General features: G+C 46.5%; 1 long non-coding RNA gene across 2 annotated transcripts in view; it reads left to right on the forward strand.

Annotated features, from left to right (window-relative positions):
* Positions 1-17,116, forward strand: part of LOC134732509 (uncharacterized) — a 128,277-nt gene that overhangs the window by 31,500 nt on the left and 79,661 nt on the right. The window contains exon 2 of one of the 2 annotated variants that reach the window (XR_010115767.1): positions 7,345-7,474. The exons of the other annotated variant lie outside the window; for it this stretch is intronic. This is a non-coding gene — a long non-coding RNA (uncharacterized lncRNA). The remainder of the gene's footprint in view (positions 1-7,344; positions 7,475-17,116) is intronic. 2 annotated transcript variants of the gene reach the window in all.

Consider the following 17,116-nt stretch of genomic DNA (forward strand, 5'->3'; position numbering starts at 1 on the left):
GAGAATAGATGATGACTTTTGGATGAGATAAGGGCTAGGACAGATAAGAGCAAGGTACAATGGCACCTACTGGAGACCCCAGAAGACCTAAACCTGAGAGCTGGGGAAGGCTTCCTGGGGAAATGACATCTCAACTGAGACCTGAAGGAACAGGACTGAGCCAGGTGCTCTGTGTAGGGGTTGAGGCAGAGTGGGGGTGACTGTTAGGAAATAGAAATTGAAATTATAGACAGAGCAAATAGCAAGGGCAAAAGGAAAGAGCAAGGCCAAGAATGATTTGGAGGGGGAAATACTGGAGTCAAGGAAACTAGGTAAGAGATTGGGAATGAAAGGCATCCTTTGCTTCAGGGAGTCTATGGGAAGAGGCTTTCTTCTCCTCTCTCCCCTTCTCTTTATTTTCTCCTTCTTCTTTCTCTTTTGTTCTTCCCCTCATTAAATATTTTGTGATTCTTCTATGCATTTGGGAGTGTGTTGGTGACTCCAAATGAAGGAGATGGTGGCAGTGGTATTGGGGTAGGAAGTGGTGTGTGGTAGGTAGAATAATGGCCCCCCTAAAGGGGTTCATTTCCTAATCCCCAGAACATGTGGAAATGTTACTTTTTAAGACAAAAAGGACTTGGATTAAATTAAGGATCTTGAGATGGGGAGGTTATCCTGGATTATCTGGGTGGGCCCAAGGTAATCAAAAGAATCCTTAAAAGATGGAAGAAGAGAGAACTTTGTTGAAACTGTAGGGGCCAAGGGAAAATTCCCCTTCACTCTCTGAAGGTTTACTGAAAAATCAACTCACAAATGGCAGATTATTTGGAGAAAAGGCATATAAACATATTTAAGGCTTATTTATGTAAGGCTGTGTGTATAATACAAGAGCCTTCAGAATGAAGACCCAAAGATACAGGGGAAATTGTCCATGTTTATGCTTAGGTTCAGAAAATTATGGACAGCCATGTAGAAATATGATTGGACAAAAAGATTATGATCTAATGCTAATGTAATTGCCTGATGGATGCTTCTTGCCTGCTGCCCAGAAAGGCCAATTCACTGAGAGCAGCAGGTGTTGCAGCAAAGAAAGAGTTCACTAATCACAGGGCCAGTCGAACAAAAGGATGGAAGATAATTCTCAAATCCACCTCCCTGAGAACTCAGAGGCTAGGGTTTTTTAAGGGTAGTTTGGTAGACAGAGAGCTAGGGAATGGGGATGCTGATTGGTTGGGTTGGGAAGGAAATCACAGAGGGTTGAAACTGTCTTCTTGTGCTGAGTCAGTTCCTGGGTAGGGGGTCACAAGACCAATTGAGACAGTTTCTTGGTAATGGGTTAACTGGTCTGGATGGCACCAGCTGTTTCATCAAAATGAAAGGTCTGAAAGATACCCTCAAACACCAATTTTAGGTTTTACAATAGTTATGTTATCTATAGGAGCAATTGAGGAGGTTACAAATCTTGTGACTTTTGCTTCTGAGGCTGCTTCTGAGACCTTCATTTTGGGATATTATTTTCTGAGCCCCAACAATGCTCTGCTGTTTTCTTTGAAGCTGGAGGAAGGGGCCACAAGCCAAGGAATGCAGGTGGCCTCTGGAAGCTAGGAAAAGCAGATCCTTTTCTAAAGCCTCCAGAAGGACCACAGCCCTGCTGACATCTTGATTGTAGGAGTTTTGACCTTCAGAACTATAAGATAATAAACTTGTGTTGTTTTAATGCACTAAGTTTGTGGCAGTTTGTTAAAGCAGCAATAGCAAACTATACAAGGTGAATAGGTTCCAGAGTGGTTTAGGAAATAATTTGATTAGAAGGAGGAGGTGAGAGAAAGGCCTCCTTGGATTTCTGGGTCAGGCATTAAGGTGAATTGAGGTACTATTCCCTGAGCTAAGGCCCAGTGGCAAGGGGATGGCGGGGAGGGCTGGTGATGGCGTATTCACTTTTGGACATGTTGGGGGTTTGCAGTAACCATGGGGGTTCAAGGTGAAGGTGTCCAGTAAGCACTTGTCTGTTGGGACAGAGGCTGGTCTGGAGACTGAGGGTGTTCATGGTCATTGAAGTCACAGCCCAGGTGGCGGGGCCATGAGAGTGACATTGAGAGGAAAAGAGAACTGGGGCCAGAGCCTGACATTTGAGGGAAGATCTCTTTGTAGGTCAGGAAATAGAACAAAACATGCCTCTGCGGGATTGTTTTTTGCTTTGTAAACTTTTCAACCCTTGTAAATTCTTTGCTCCCTGGTGTTTTTTCAAAACTTTATCTTGTGTACAAATGGGCAGATTTCAGTTCTCCACTCCTGGACTATCCCTCTCATTCCTGCTAGTGCCTTCCAGAATACAGAAGGCCATTGAGGGGGGGCATTTAAACTGTTTCTGGACTCCAGTTGCCTCTCTTGTGACCCTGCTTTCTTTCTTTCTTTTTTTTTTTGAGACGGAGTCTTGCTCTGTTGCCCAGCTGGAGTGCAGTGGCATGATCTCAGCTCACTGCAACCTCCTCCGCCTCCCGGGTTCAAGTGATTCTCCTGCCTCAGCCTCCCGAGTAGCTGAGATTACAGGTGCATGCCACCACTCCCGGCTAATTTCTGTACTTTTAGTAGAGACGGGGTTTCACCATTTTGGCCAGGCTGGTCTCAAATTCCTGACCTTGTGATCCACCCACCTCAGCCTCTCAAAGTGCTGAGATTACAGGCATGAGCCACTGTGCCCAGCCCCTGACCCTGCCTTCTATGCTAGGCTCCTGTTCCCAAGCATCCTCTGTAGAGGCTCACAAAGACAAGCCTCAGTGCTTGCTTATGATCCCAGCAATCTCCCTGCCCCCCACTTCTCCCCACCCTTCTCTGTCCATGTCCTGACCTGTTCCTGCCTACTTTTTCCTTGGGTTCTTCTACTCATATTTTGAGTCTTGTTCCTGGCCCTGTCCAGAGGAAGCAGCCCTCCTGACTCTGTACCTGGCATAAGAACCTTAGCTTAATTTTGCCATTTCAGGATTTGAGAACCCCCGCCCCACTCCTCAACTTTTGCACTTAACTTTTCTCCCTGCCTAGGACGCACTTCTAGAAGGGAACTCTGAGTTGGCCTGACTCAACTTTCAAAGCAGTGCAGGATTTTTGTACACCGAAGGTAGTTTTGCTTTCTGTATCACATGGATTGTACACAACTGTTTACTTGTTTGTGTCCCTCTTCTTGGTCACGAGTTCCTTGTGAGCAGGGACCCTGGTTTATTCATCTCATATCTTCAGCACCTAACATACCACGTGGTTCAATAAATTTTCCTGTTGGACAGAACCCTTCTAGACTGGATCATTATGTCTTCACTCTGACAGCGAGGTGAGCGTGCGTCGGAGGAAGATGTTTTCCTCGCCTGAGTCCTGACAGGCAGTGTACTAATTAGCAACAGGTGAATAGCAGCGTGCAACCCACATGCTTCCCTTACATAACACACAGTCTCCTGCTCCTCGCTGTCTCCAAGCTTTGCACAAGCCCTGGTTGCCTGCTCCTCTGTACCAGAGGCTGCAGGGATCACGCATCTCTTGGCCTCTCTAACAGATACCTGTGCTTGGCCTCACATATCTGGCTTGACAGCCAGGCAGCCAGCAGGAAGGAACCACCTCTGTCCTGGAATGTCTTGGCAGGTCTGGAATCCAGTCAGGGAGAGTGCTAGTCGGAATGTTTGGCTAGGAGGAGTGGGGAGGCTAAGGGATAACTGCATAACTGAGTCTCCAGGGCTCTAAAATCCCATTTTTCCTGGGGTTAGGGAGAAGACTCAGGGTTAAGAAATGCAAGATAATTGAATTTGGAAGGGAAAAGGAGACGGAAAGCATGTGAGCAACCTAGCTGCTGCTGGCGGATCACATGCTGGCCTCTGAGCACTTGTTTCCAAAGGCAAGAGCCAGCTGGTGCAGATCTTAAAGATACTTCTCAGTTGCCTCAGGCAGACAGCTCAGGGGGAGCAAAATGCAGCCGGAGCCCCCCTCCCCACATCTCTGTGTACTGTTTTGCACTCCCCTCAACCTAGAAAAAGAAGGCAGACTGAGTTGATCAAATTACATGCTGGCCCTGCTGTGCCTCCTCCTCACCCCCAAGGTTAAAATTGTGGATTCAGTAATATGCTTAATAACCCCAGAAACATTGAGTTCTATGGCACAGAAACCTTGTTCATTTCTGCAAAGGCAGTTTAAATACAAAAGCCAAAAATAGACCCACAAATAGCACAAGGGTGAAATATTTAAGACTCTGATAGCACAATGGGCCTGCCATTTTGCTAAACAAGTGGTTCTCAAACAAGATCGCAAGAAGGGCTTATTAAAATACAGATTGCTGGCCCTACTCCTACAGATTCTGCTTCTGTAGGTCTGGGCGGGGCAGACCATTGGTTCAGGTTCTAAGATCCCCAGTGATGCTGATGTTGTTGGTCTAGGGAACCTTGCTTTGAGAACGGTCTTTTTTTTTTTTTTTTTTTTTTTTTTTAACAGCTAAAGAAACTTATTTAGAGAGAAATACATAAAACAAATAGAAAAGCTGCTGTGTGAGAACCTGGCCTCAGGGCAGTCACAAGCAGAAGCCTGCAGATACTTTACATTGTCCCTTGTGTGGTAGGTCACCCTCTCCCAACGGCTTTTCCAAAGGGTACCCTGGGATTCACAGCCTTTCCGCTTTGTGGTTCCTACAGTGCCCCTTCCCCACAGTGCCTACTGCATCCAACCTCTTGGTACACAGTTAAGGAAAGGTGAATCTAGGATGCAGTCCACCAAAGACTATGGGATTTAGAGTTTAGAAAGTTCAGCTTGTATAGGCTTGGAGGGGTGGCTCATGCCTGTAATCCCAGCACTTTGGGAGGCCGAGGCCGGTGGATCACCTGAGGTCACGAGTTTGAGACCAGCCTGACCAATATGGTGAAACTCTGTCTCTACTAAAAATACAAAAAAAAAAAAAAAAAAAAAAAAAAAAAATTAGCCAGGCATGGTGGTGTGTGCCTTTAGTACCAGCTACTTACGGAGCTGAGACAGGAGAATTGATTGAACCCAGGAGATGGAGGTTGTAGTGAGCCAAAGTCACGCCACTGCACTCCAGCCTGGGCAACAGAATGAAACTCGGTCTCAGAAAAAAAAAAAGAAAAAGTTCAGCTTGTATCAACCAAAAATATCACCAAGTTATTTCCAAGCCTTTCTAGTTTTCTGTTCCCTTCCATGACCCCAACCCCGTCTTTGAGTCTAGTGACTTTAAAAGCCAATGTTTCTCCTTGAATGGTTTCCTCCACTCTTCCCCAAGAACACACATTTCTCTGTGGAAACTGAATTATTGCTTTTGTCCTTAGTTTCCTGGAAGAATCAAGATAATTTTCTGCATGGCGTTCACGTCAACTCTTTTGATTTCACTCCAGTATTACTCTCTCATAGACTCTCAATTCTTTCACGATAACTTCCTGAGTTAAAGTCCGCTATGTCTTCCCCACTATGAGATTACGGCATCAGTTTCATCTCCCCTTGAGAATTCTCATTCCTCTCCCAACCAGCTGCCTTGGCTACTTTAGACCACTTTGCTGTGAAAGGAAGTCTCTCTCTCCCCTGGGGTTAAGCTCTCACTTTCTAGCCATAACCTCACATCTGTCACTCAAGTGCAACCCCTGCCCCACCCCCACTTTCCTCTGGTGGATGAGCATTGTGGTGGAGAGGGGGCGGAGGGATGGGAATAAGCGGGGGTGGAAGATGGGAGAGGTGGAGATTATTTGTTACTGAAACATTCATCTTAGGAAAAAATCAGATCCTTGATTTCCTTCCCTTACGCTTAAAAAAAAAATGCAGTTTGGTGTTGTCTTTAATTTGGGGTGAGGTTCCATAACGGGTCCTGTCTTTATGGTCTCTGCAGGTCTTAATCGGACTCTGACTGCTGCAGCCCAGTGATCAAGTCTTTTGACTCCAGGCTGTTTTAGCGGGAAAACCTTGCACATTGCTTAACGGGCTGTTTTAGTTTTACACTGTTCAAATATTCACTGAAGGAAAGAGTGAATTATGCTCCATAGGCCTTAGTTTAGCTGGATGGTGAGATTCACAATTACAGTGTCACACCTCATGTAGACTACCCCAGAAAACATCTTAAATTTAAAAATATTTTTGAGGTTAAAAAAGGTAAAATCTGCAAAGCATTTTTTTTTTTTTTTACCTCCACAAAGAAAAGCTCAATGCCTCCTCCCCTCAGCCAAGTATAAAGAGTGTAATTTTCTCCTTGAGGAAAGTGACACAAGTCATCTGACAGGGCCTGCATGATCCGGGTCACTCACTGCAAGTGCTCCGGCAGCATCTTCCTAATGCACAAGCTTTCTGAGATTGTACGTTGGCATCCATTCGTGGTAAGGCTGGAGGATGGAGCTGTGCTATTTCTTACCTTAGGACTTATGAAGCAAGCATCTGTGGAAGCCGGGGTGACAGAGTCCAAGGTTTGGCTTGGGATCTGCTTCAAGGACAAAGACTTTTGTGTCATCTGAGCAAATATTAGGAACTGGTCACTGCTGTGTGCCACTCACAGCTCACATCTGGGTGTTAGGAAATCCAAACCTGCAGCCAAGGCTGTCGTTCTGGCTGGGTATGAATGTGTCAGCTACAAGAGGCTGCAGCCAAGTGCAGAAATCCAGCCAGCAGCTAACCCAACACAGAAGAGTCACTCTAAGTGCAATGGCCACCCTCTTCCTCTCCTGTTCTCCTGCTCCAGAGGGGGCCTTTCTAGGGGTCATCCAGATGATCGTCTCTGGACAGCCTGAATTAGAACCACTGCAGAAAATGAAATATGCACAGCTGAAACCACCCTCTGCCTCGGCCCTTTACCAAGCAGACTGGTCAGCCCAGCGAGGCCCCCAGCATAAGGGGCTCAGTTCTTCAGGCTGCCTCCTTGGAAATGGCAGAGCAAAATCACTGCAGGCTGGGTGCCTGCCCTCCCCACCCCGGGGCATGCCAATGGGGTCAGTGATAACTGTTTCCAATTAAGGGCTTTGCTGAGAAGAACAGACTGTATTCTGGAAATAAAACTTCCTTTCAAAATGTCCACTTCATCCTGGACTCAAGATAGGAAATGTCTATGTCCCAACCAGAAAACGTAAAGACAAAGGAAAAGCTGGAGAGTCCCTTTTCTAAACCTTCTTTAGAGATATTTAAAGCAAAAATAATTCTCCATGCCTTCCCGAGGGAGCTCTTTAGGCCAGGGTTGTTTCCTCGAGTTCTCTTGCTGATTTGGTGGCATGCGTGGGCTCATGCGCCCCTCGGCAGTAGGGTGCACATCCAGGAAATCATGGAGTAGGGGTTTTGTCCAGGATACCACAAATGAGGCAATCCAAGTGACCATTTGTGGGACAGATGGTTACAAATGCCTTTCTTTTCTAGGGCAGGAAACTGAAGCTCTTGGGAAGGCGGAAGTTGCACGTGGTCTCACAGTCAACTGTGCTGAAATAGGAGGCCAGGAACCACCTCTGTTGGAGGAGGACCCACCACGCATCCCTTCAAGAATGCCAAGGTCCAGAGCAAGCGCTTCCCTTCTATGGGCACGGGAAGGCTGTGGGAGCCCACAAAATGTGCTTCTGGCCAGAGATATGTGGCATTCTTTATAATAATAGACATTTGGGAGCATTTACTATATGCTAGGCACTTCTCTTGACATACATTAACTTAATTAACAAACCCTATAAAGTCAGTGCTATGTTATTGCTATTTTACAGATGAGAAAACTGAGGCCCAGAAAGGCTAAGCAATTTGTCCAAGGTCACTCTTATAGGAATTGGCAGAGCCATGATCTGAACCCAATCAAGTCTGATTCCAGAGCCAGTGCTGTTAGTTCCATGCTTTCCTGTCTCATGCCCCTCACTGTCTGAGTTTTAAGGACAATTATTTATCTAGTCCATTGTATGACTGAGTATATTCATGTACATGATTCCATTTGATTTCTTTCTACAGCAGCCCTAGGAGGTAGGTAGATTGAACAACATTGTCCCTATCACATGGTGAGGAAACTAAGACAGAGGTCAAGCATCTTTTTCAAGGTCACCTTATTAGTAATAAACTACTCAGGCTCCTGATTTTGGAGAAATCTTTGCTCCATTGACCGACTGGAGTTAATCCTATGTGTAGGGTTAGAAACGAGGAGTAATGTTCAACACCCGATTTGCAATCTCAGTTGATTTAAGACCCAGGACTTACCTCCTACACATCATGGCCTCCTTGCAAAATAGAATGGAATCATCGCCTCTAGGTGATACTAGGTTGCCAGGACAAGATGGGCCTGACCTTCCTCTGGTGATGGGTGTTGACCGTAAGACCACATGAGAAACTGAGTGCCAGGTCGCAGTGCTCCCGGAACTGGCCTATGGGGGTGCCCTGAAGAAGTAGAGCAATGGCAGTCCTTGTTCAGATTACCCTGTCTTCCGGGGTTGCTCCAGCATGTTCTCTGTAAGAACTTCAGTCGTCCTCCTGGCATGAGAGAATCTCAGGTCTGGTCACCATCAATAAGGAGGGCCCCCTTTGGACAGAGTGGCTACGGGCCACCTGACTGGTGACTAGCTTCCCTTGGTCCAGTGCATGGATGCTTTTGGCCTGAGCCAGGTTACAAGGCTGATTTCATTCAAGGTGCAGGATGCTGTCCAGAACAACTTCACTGAAAGAGCCTCCTGGACCCCTTTGCTCTGAAGGGGGCTGAGGACTTACTGCCAGGCAGTAAGCTATCAGTGGCCTGTTAAACACAAAGATAGAGCTTAGAAGAGGCTTTGGAAATGACATTTTATTTTATTAACAATATAGGCCAAGTTTAAAGGGTCAAGACATTTGCTGAGGGTCACTGGAACTGTTCACTGCTGAGCTGGAAGCAGAACCAGGCTTCTGATTCCAGGTCCGGCACAATACCACTGCTCCCAGGAGATGTCAAGATGTATATTGCCTAGTCAAACAAGCTTCTTAGATTAAGTACAAAGGGATGTGGAGTCTACTATTCGCTCCGCTGGAAGCTTGCCGAGTACTACCCAATATTTTTTTTTAAAAGCAGGACTTTCTTGGGTATCAACATTTCCATATCTTCTCTCCTCTCCCAAATCCCTGCTCTGTAATTTGAGATACTTCCCTGATCTCAGACTCAGTGCAGACACAGTACAGAAAGGATGAGAAGGCACGAGGAAACCCCAAACAACAGAGCCAGGAATCTGTCTGCAGAAGGGAGAGATGCTGGAAGGGTCAAGCAGGTGGGGAGGTATCAGATGCCACATGTCTGCGGTGGAGACCCTGCTGCCCAATGCCAACCCTGCTTCTTGGCAGCATCTGCTGGACCGTCAGAGGCATGATTCAGCCAGAGGGCACATCCGAACCCGTTAGGCATGGAACACCAAGTAAACAGCCCCTAGGAGTGTCTCTGACTTAGATTTCAGCTCATTTACTTGGGAGCATCTGTCCTCTCTGGTTGGGGAAAAGAGGAATAGGGGATAGGGAAGGCTCAGCTTACAACGGCCTTTGGCTAAAGGAGGCTGCGTGGTCTGGGGGGCAGTGGTTCTTGGGATGTTTGGTGGGGGTACTGCAGGGACAGAGGGTGGGGAAAGGGGAGACTGAGGGGAAGGCTATTCTCGGCACTTCCACATCCCTGGCTCTCAGCTACTCAGCTGCTATCTGCTCCAAACAGTGCAATTCTGCTTGAATTTCATTTCAAGTGAAGGTTCTGTGACTAAAACTTTCTGAGAAGCATTGAACTCATGGGGACGTGTAGGATGAGAGCAAGCAAGGTTTCGAGCTCATACCTGCCAACAGCTTCTGAGTGACCTTCATCAAAGCTACTCATCCCAAGAGCCAAACTTCGGTCATTTCCACTGCAAGGAAGATTTGCCTGGGCTCTGTCCTGTCTTCCCACATGGGAAGGGGGTCAGGGCAACCGTCTAAGCGGGTGACCCTGCCTTGGAAATGCTCTCATCTTGAGGGCACTCAGACCAGCCCTCCAACCCGCCGCCTCTCCCCTCTTATCCCAGATGAACTCAAAGGTCTGACACTAACTGGAAAGATAAAAAGGATGATTAAAAATCAAGGTATTGGCCAGGTGTGGTGGCTCACACCTGTAATCTCAGCACTTTTGGGAGGCTGAGGCGGGCGGATCACCTGAGGTCGGGAGTTCAAGACCAGGCTGAGTAACATGGAGAAACCCCATCTCTGCTAAAAATACAAAATTAGCTGGGTGTGGTGGCGCATGCCTGTAATCCCAGCTACTTGGGAGGCTGAGGCAAGAGAATCACTTGAACCTGGGAGGCGGAGGTTGTGATGAGCCGAGATCATGCCATTGCACTCCAGTATGGGCAACAAGAGAGAAACTCCATCTCAAAAAAAAAAAAAAAAATCAAGGTACTATTATCACATAAGTTGACAAGGAAGAAGAAAAATGGGAGAGGACAGAGAGGAGGAGGAAGAATTCTGAGTCTTTTAGCCATTGATATTTACTGTCTAGTCAAGCAAACTTATTAGATTAAGTAGAAAGGGATGCAGAGAGTTTGAGATGGTTGCTGCTGGCTCAGGTTAGGTAAAGTATGCTGATTAGAAAGGGTGGGAAGCCAGAAAAGACATAATTACCCATCTGATTCCAAATGAGGCTCATTGAGCCAATAAGAAGCTCACCATTGCAACACACCCTACAGGAAAGGTCAAAATCACTGAATGCAAACTGCAGCAGGTCAGGAGTGTGCTCTGATAGTCAACTGAGGACTGACAGGTCTCCAAAAAAAGGACCAGCACCTTTGCTGACTGCTGAATTCCCAAACGCAAGCCTGCTCTCCAAATTCCATGACGAGCATAACACCCCACCTCCCTCGAGTGCCTCCTTGCTGTTCTGTGCAGTTATCTATTAAAGGAAAGATGACTTTTAAAAACAACATTCTCTAGGTAGTAGGTGTGCAAGTAGGGGGACTTAAGTGATCTATGGAGTAATGATGGAGAAGATTAAGCTAAAGAGGGAATCAGAACAAGATTTTAGATGGGTTAGCAAATCTGGATTATTTAACAGTAGTTTTTGGAGAATACCTATGCCCCCAACAATAAAGGTTATGGAAGAAAAAAAAAATCAGACCTCATGTTTCCATGAAGATTCTTAGTAGCAGATGCATTTTAGCCCAAGGAGATGATAGCATAGTAATTCAAATCCCTTGTCCCCATGACTAAAAATAAGGATGATTAAAGAATGGAATCTTAGCTCTCTGACATCCCAGACAGTAGGCCTTGTCCCTGGACTTGCAAATCGAGCAAGGCAAGCACAGTGGAGAAAAAGAAATGCTTTATATTTAGATTGTTTTCCACCCATTACTAAGGCAGTAAGGTTGAGGACCACAAGGTCACTCTTGGATCCTCATTGGGCCTTCTTCTGGCTGACTGCTTTCTGAGAGGGTCATTGTGCATTCCCGAAATGACTCCGGAATCATCCGCCCTCAGACCATCTGTCCACATGTCCCAGTATCTACTGTAGCTGGCAGTAATTTGCATGCCCTCTGGAATTTCTTGGGCTGTATCTCCAAATGCCTGCTGCACTATTTGGAATGTCATCCTCATCTCACAGCATCCTGTCTCCAACTGGGGATTTCTCCCATGGTGTTCGCTGCATTTACCTTGAGGGCTGGCATTGCCACAGCTATGCAGAGGAGATCGAGCCTGTAGATGCATGAAGCTGTCTCTTCAACAACTTCTCAGACACAGCAAAATAATTCCAGCAAACAACAGAAACCAAGGAGTGTCTTCCATATGGAGGCCAATCAGTGGACACATGAATGCTTAGGGGCAAGGCTAGTAGCATTGTTTAAATAATTCTGATCAAGGTCAAGGCTAGTACCATGACCAAATGGGGCAGTAGAAGACTGCTCAGGACTGGGGAGGAGGAGAGGTGAGGGATATAAATACGTCTTGAAACATCCTGACCTGGGCCAGGGAAGGACAGGTTTAACACCATTTGATGATGGTGTGTGTGTGTTTAAACTATTTTTGGAATTCCTCTATATTAAATTATCTGAAACTTTGACATTACAGCAAGTATAGGGTATAAATTGCTATGTATTCTATCTGCTGTCTATTAGAGGTCCACAGTTTATGGCAGTCTTTGACTCATATGGGTTGGCTATCACAAAACTGCACAGAATCCTGTGAAAGGTGAGGACAGTTTATTAAACTCTCCTGCTAGGCTTTTCAACCCAGAACCCCACATAGGGATCCACACACACACACACACACACACACATACACACACACACACATACACGCCCCACTATAGGACTTCACTATTATCTGTGTTGAGCCCCTGTTTCTGCTGTGTTGGGAAAGGGAGATGAGATGTTAATAATATCTGCACTTACTTGAGCATGCAAAGGTTTTTTTTGGTGGAGGCACTAAAAATTGGGCAACCAAACTTAGAAAAAGTGACCCTGCCATCTAGAAATCTTGGGTGATAAGGCAGCACAATTGACCTTGTATTGTTGGTATCCTCAAGACTTCTTCTTGGTTCCAGTCATCCTGGAGAACCCAGGAGGGCAGGACCCTCACCTCCCATAAACCCGAGATGCCTATAGGTGGGCTGACTCCATGGGGTCACTCCATGAGAGAGTGAGGCCTGTACACAGCTGCAGAGGACCCTGGATTGGATAATGAGGGTGATTGTGACACACAGCATGGTGGGAAGAGCCTGATCTAGAATCTGGACTCCACCACCTCTGAGGTATGTGATCTTTCCCACCTGCCTTAAGCTCTGAGCCTCAGTTTGCTCACTTGGTGGAAAGAGCAGAATTGTCTAAAATGACCGCGGGGGCTTTCCCTAGGTTGCTTGGGCTGGATGGGAGATTCCTATCTCCTCTCTATTGGAGAAGCTGCATCTGAACCTAGCCCATGGCCTTAGCAGTTCTTCCCCTGATAAGAAGGTCTCTTCTGTCTTGTGGGCTCCAAGGGCCAGGCAGTTGGCACTTTCAGACAACTTCTATAAACAGCTGGCAAATCCAGACTGCATTGCACCAGATTGCCTTGTTGAATTTGCTTTTACTTGTAGGATGTGAAAAAAGAATGACAGGTGCAGTGGGGGCCTCCATTGCTAAATAGACCCACAATGTGGTCCAGCAGCTGTGGGAAGATGAATGGGTTCAGGGACCTCTCCCTTCATTTATTTTGTAGGCCCTGGCTTGGTAAATTTGCCCTTCCCCTAGTCAAGCATATTCCTTAACACATGCCTTGTGTCATCATGAAATTTGTCTTGAACCCTGGAATAAGGATCCAACTTTCATGATACCTTGGTTGCAGAAATAGGGTTACAACACCTTAAAGGCTTGTGGGAAAAAAAAAAAAAAAAGCAAGCCAGGCACAAAGGCAATACTGTCAATAATGGCACTGCGTTGTGCCTGGGCCTGGCCTATTCATAAAATGATGATAAACGCAGTGTGGCTTCGGTGCTGGGTGCGTGGTGGGGGTGGGCCCTGAGGCTGCAGAGGGACTGGAGCTAAGGAATCATTTTTCCCTTGAGAGCCACTGAGTGTCTGCATCCCCACTCTCAGCTTGGGAAAGACAGGTGGAGCCTCCCCTGGCCTCAGCCCCAGGTCCCCAGAAGGTGGTCTGGAGGAGTGTGGAGCAGTTGGAGATTTGAAGGCAAATCGTGATGAGGTCCCCAGTGGAGCACTGAATGTGGTGTTGATGAGAAGCGTCCTTCAGAAAGATGAATAGGATTCTGTGACCATTACATGATGTGGGGAGTGAAAAGGAGAAGCAAATGTGCTCGATACACATCACTTTTCTTCTTTTCCTTCCCCCCAGCAGACAAAGGTACCCAAGAGCCAGAGGGGCCTCTCTGGGGAAAGAGCTGACTAGCTAGTGTTTCAAGGCCAAGATGCTGGCTTCACTCCTTGGGCGCTGGACGTCCCCCTGAGCCCTTTCACCTGGCTTGGCTGAACCCTCCCTCTGCCCACCTGTCCATACCTGTTTGCGTTGGTCCCCGACATACACCCTTGCCCTCCTTTTTAAAAGAAAAAGGATGGATGCCAATAACTATTATTATTTTGGAACTTTATGAAAGTTACCTAAAAAAAAAAGAATCTGTCAAGAAGAAGAGAGTCAACTATTAAAAATGGAGCTGGCCAGGTGCAGTGGCTCACGCCTGTAATCCCAGCACTTTGGGAGGCTGAGGCAGGAGGATCACTTGAGCCCAGGAGTTCAAGAACACCCTGGAAAACATAGCAAGACCCTGCCTCCACGAAGTTTTTTTAAAAAAATTAGCTGAGCATGGTGGTGTGTGCCTGTAGTCCCAGCTACTCGGAAGGCTGAGGGCTGAGGCAGGAGGATCACTTGAGCCCAGGAGGTTGAGGCTGCAGTGAGCCACGATCAGGCCACTGCACTCCAGCCTGGGTGACAGAGTGAGACCCTGCCTAAAAAAAAAAAAATATATATATATATATATATATACACACACACATATATATATATATAGAGAGAGAGAGAGAAAGAAAGAGAGAGAGCGCTGAGGTTTGGCATGGGCCAAAGTCTATCTCTGATCTAGGTAATTTTTTAAAAACTGGACCTGGTAAGCAAGGATGAGGTATGCTCAAGATGTGTAGGGGGTGGGACAGGTTCAGCATTTGTTGGGAAGTGGCCTGATATTTTACAGACCTGAGACCTGTAGGTGTCTCATTTGCATAAAAAAAATTTTTTTTGAGATGGAATCGCTCCCTGTCACCAAGGCTAGAGTGCAGGGGTGCGATCTTGGCTCACTGCAACCTCTGCCTCCCAGGTTTAAGTATTCTCATGCCTCAGCCTCCCAAGCAGCTGGGATTACAGGTGCCTGCTGCCATGCCTGGCTAATTTTTTAATTTTTAGTAGAGACAGGATTTCACCATGTTGGCCAGGCTGGTCTCGAACTCCTGATCTCAGTGATCCACCAGCCTCAGCCTCCCAAAGTGCTGGGATTACAGACATGAGCCACCGCATCCAGCCTGTAGGTGTCTCATTTAACTCCCAAGGACGCTGTGAGGTATTAGTGTTTCCATGTCGCAGCTCAGGAAGCTGTGGCATAGACGATATCTATCTGACACTGAAGCCTCTGACCTGGCCCCGAGACACATGCTGGGGATAGGCAGGAGGACCCGTGGTCCTGGGTGTGATTTTAAAGGAGCACACGCTCTGCCCTGCTGTACCTGCTGCTCCTCCCGAGAACCCCACGTGCTCTTCAACCCAAACCAGTGAGTTCTTTGACCATCCTCATTATAATCATCGTTAGGATGATCAACATCAAATGGAAATAAGATTGTTTAAAAATCCCATGAAATTAAAATAAATTGCAGCCCAATTTTTATCTGTCTGTAGCAAATTAAAGCAGGCAGCCTCTGAGAGTGCCGGGCTGTCCTTTGGCCCGTGTTCAAGGATAGGATCAGCTTCCTCACTATCAGCTCAGCACCGGTTCCTGATCACAATGATTATGTTTATATTTGTTTGTTTATTTATTTTTTGAGACAGAGTTGCAGTCTGTTGCCCAGGCGGGAGTGGTGCAGTGGCGTGATCTCAGCCCACTACATTTGCCTCCTGAGTTTAAACAATTTTCCCACCTCAGCCTCCCGAGTAGCTGTGATTACAGGCACCTGCTACCACCCTTGGCTAATTTTCATATTTTTAGAAGAGACGGGATTTCACCATGTTGGCCAGGCTGGTCTCAAACTCCCGGCCTCATGTGATTCACCTGCCTTGGCTTCCCAAGGTAGTGGGATTACAGGCGTGAGCCACTGCGCCCAGCCTGATTATGTTTAAACAGATGTTAAAAACCAGCAGGTCACAAGTCATATCAGGCTTGCAGATATATTACCAATAATACGTTGTTAGGCCTGGAAGTTGGCTTTAATTTCCTTTTTTAAAAAAAAATTCAAATAGTTGCCAGCAATGAAATGAACACTAAGAGATTTCACCTAAAAAACCTTGTTTTGGCTCATTTTTAAAATCCATGAAGCACTGGCAACACAAGGTCACTTTCCCGCATGGCAGCAAGTGGCTGGAGCCTTGTGGCAACAGCTAACTCCATTTGCTGTCTGCTCTGCCTGGCCTGCTGGGACTGGCTTCATTCACGGGGTTTCAGATCTGCCCCTCGTAGGCCTCTGAGTCCTTGACTCCTCTATGATGCAAAGTGGGTTACCTAATTAATTATCATGTTAGATTGAGCGCACTCCACACACACTTTGTGTCCCAGGGCCTGGGGTCCAAGGCTATGTGTGTGGTGGTGGTAGGGACTGGGGACCACAGTGGGGAGTCGAGGGAGGGAATATGGACACATAAAACATGTGGCCTCTTGCATCTTAGTGCTCTGCAGCCAGCCTGGTGGGCTCTGAGTCCTGACGGAAGAGAGCACTTCTTTGCTTCTTGAGGTCCCTACTCCCACTACCCTATACCCAGAACCAGCTCCAAAGGTACAGAGAGATGAAGGAACACTATTAGCATCTGTTCAAGGCCTGCCCTACCCTGGGGAGTCTTTAGCTGCCAGATGACATGACCGAGGTCCTGGGAGATTGCATTTGCCTGCAACAAATTCCAAGAAACTCTGCTGGAGACTGTGTGGCCCTAAAATGGCTCTGGGTGCCAGGAAGAAGGAAGTCTGGAGGGAGACTGTGGCTGAAAATAATGTCACTCTGCTTGTCCAATTATGGGGTTTTGTTTCTTTTTCTTTTTCGTTTTCTTTTCTGGTCTTCAAATTTACACAGCTCTTTGAATTTGACCCAGAATAGTAATCTATTTTTATAACATATTTTACTGAGATATAATTCACATATGATACAATTCACCCACTTATAGTTCAATGGTTTCCGAGATATTACAATATTTTTTAATATTGTGCTAAAATATGTATATAACATAAAATTTGCTATTTTAGCCATTTTTAAGTGTACAGTTCAGGGCATGAAATACATTCACATTTAGTATGCAGCCATCCCCACTGTCTAGTTCCACCAGGCCTAGCTGACATAGCCCCCAACAGACTCTGCACGCATTGAGCAATAACCCCTTATTCTCACGTCCCTCCCATCTCCTAGTGGCTGCCAGTCTACTTTCTATCTCTATGACTTTCAATATTCTAGATATTTCATATGAGTAGAATCATGTAATAGTTGTCCTTTTGTGTCTCAGTTTATTTCACTGAACATAATGT

Source organism: Symphalangus syndactylus, chromosome 14 (genome assembly GCF_028878055.3).
Source record: "Symphalangus syndactylus isolate Jambi chromosome 14, NHGRI_mSymSyn1-v2.1_pri, whole genome shotgun sequence".
Lineage (NCBI taxonomy): Eukaryota > Metazoa > Chordata > Mammalia > Primates > Hylobatidae > Symphalangus > Symphalangus syndactylus.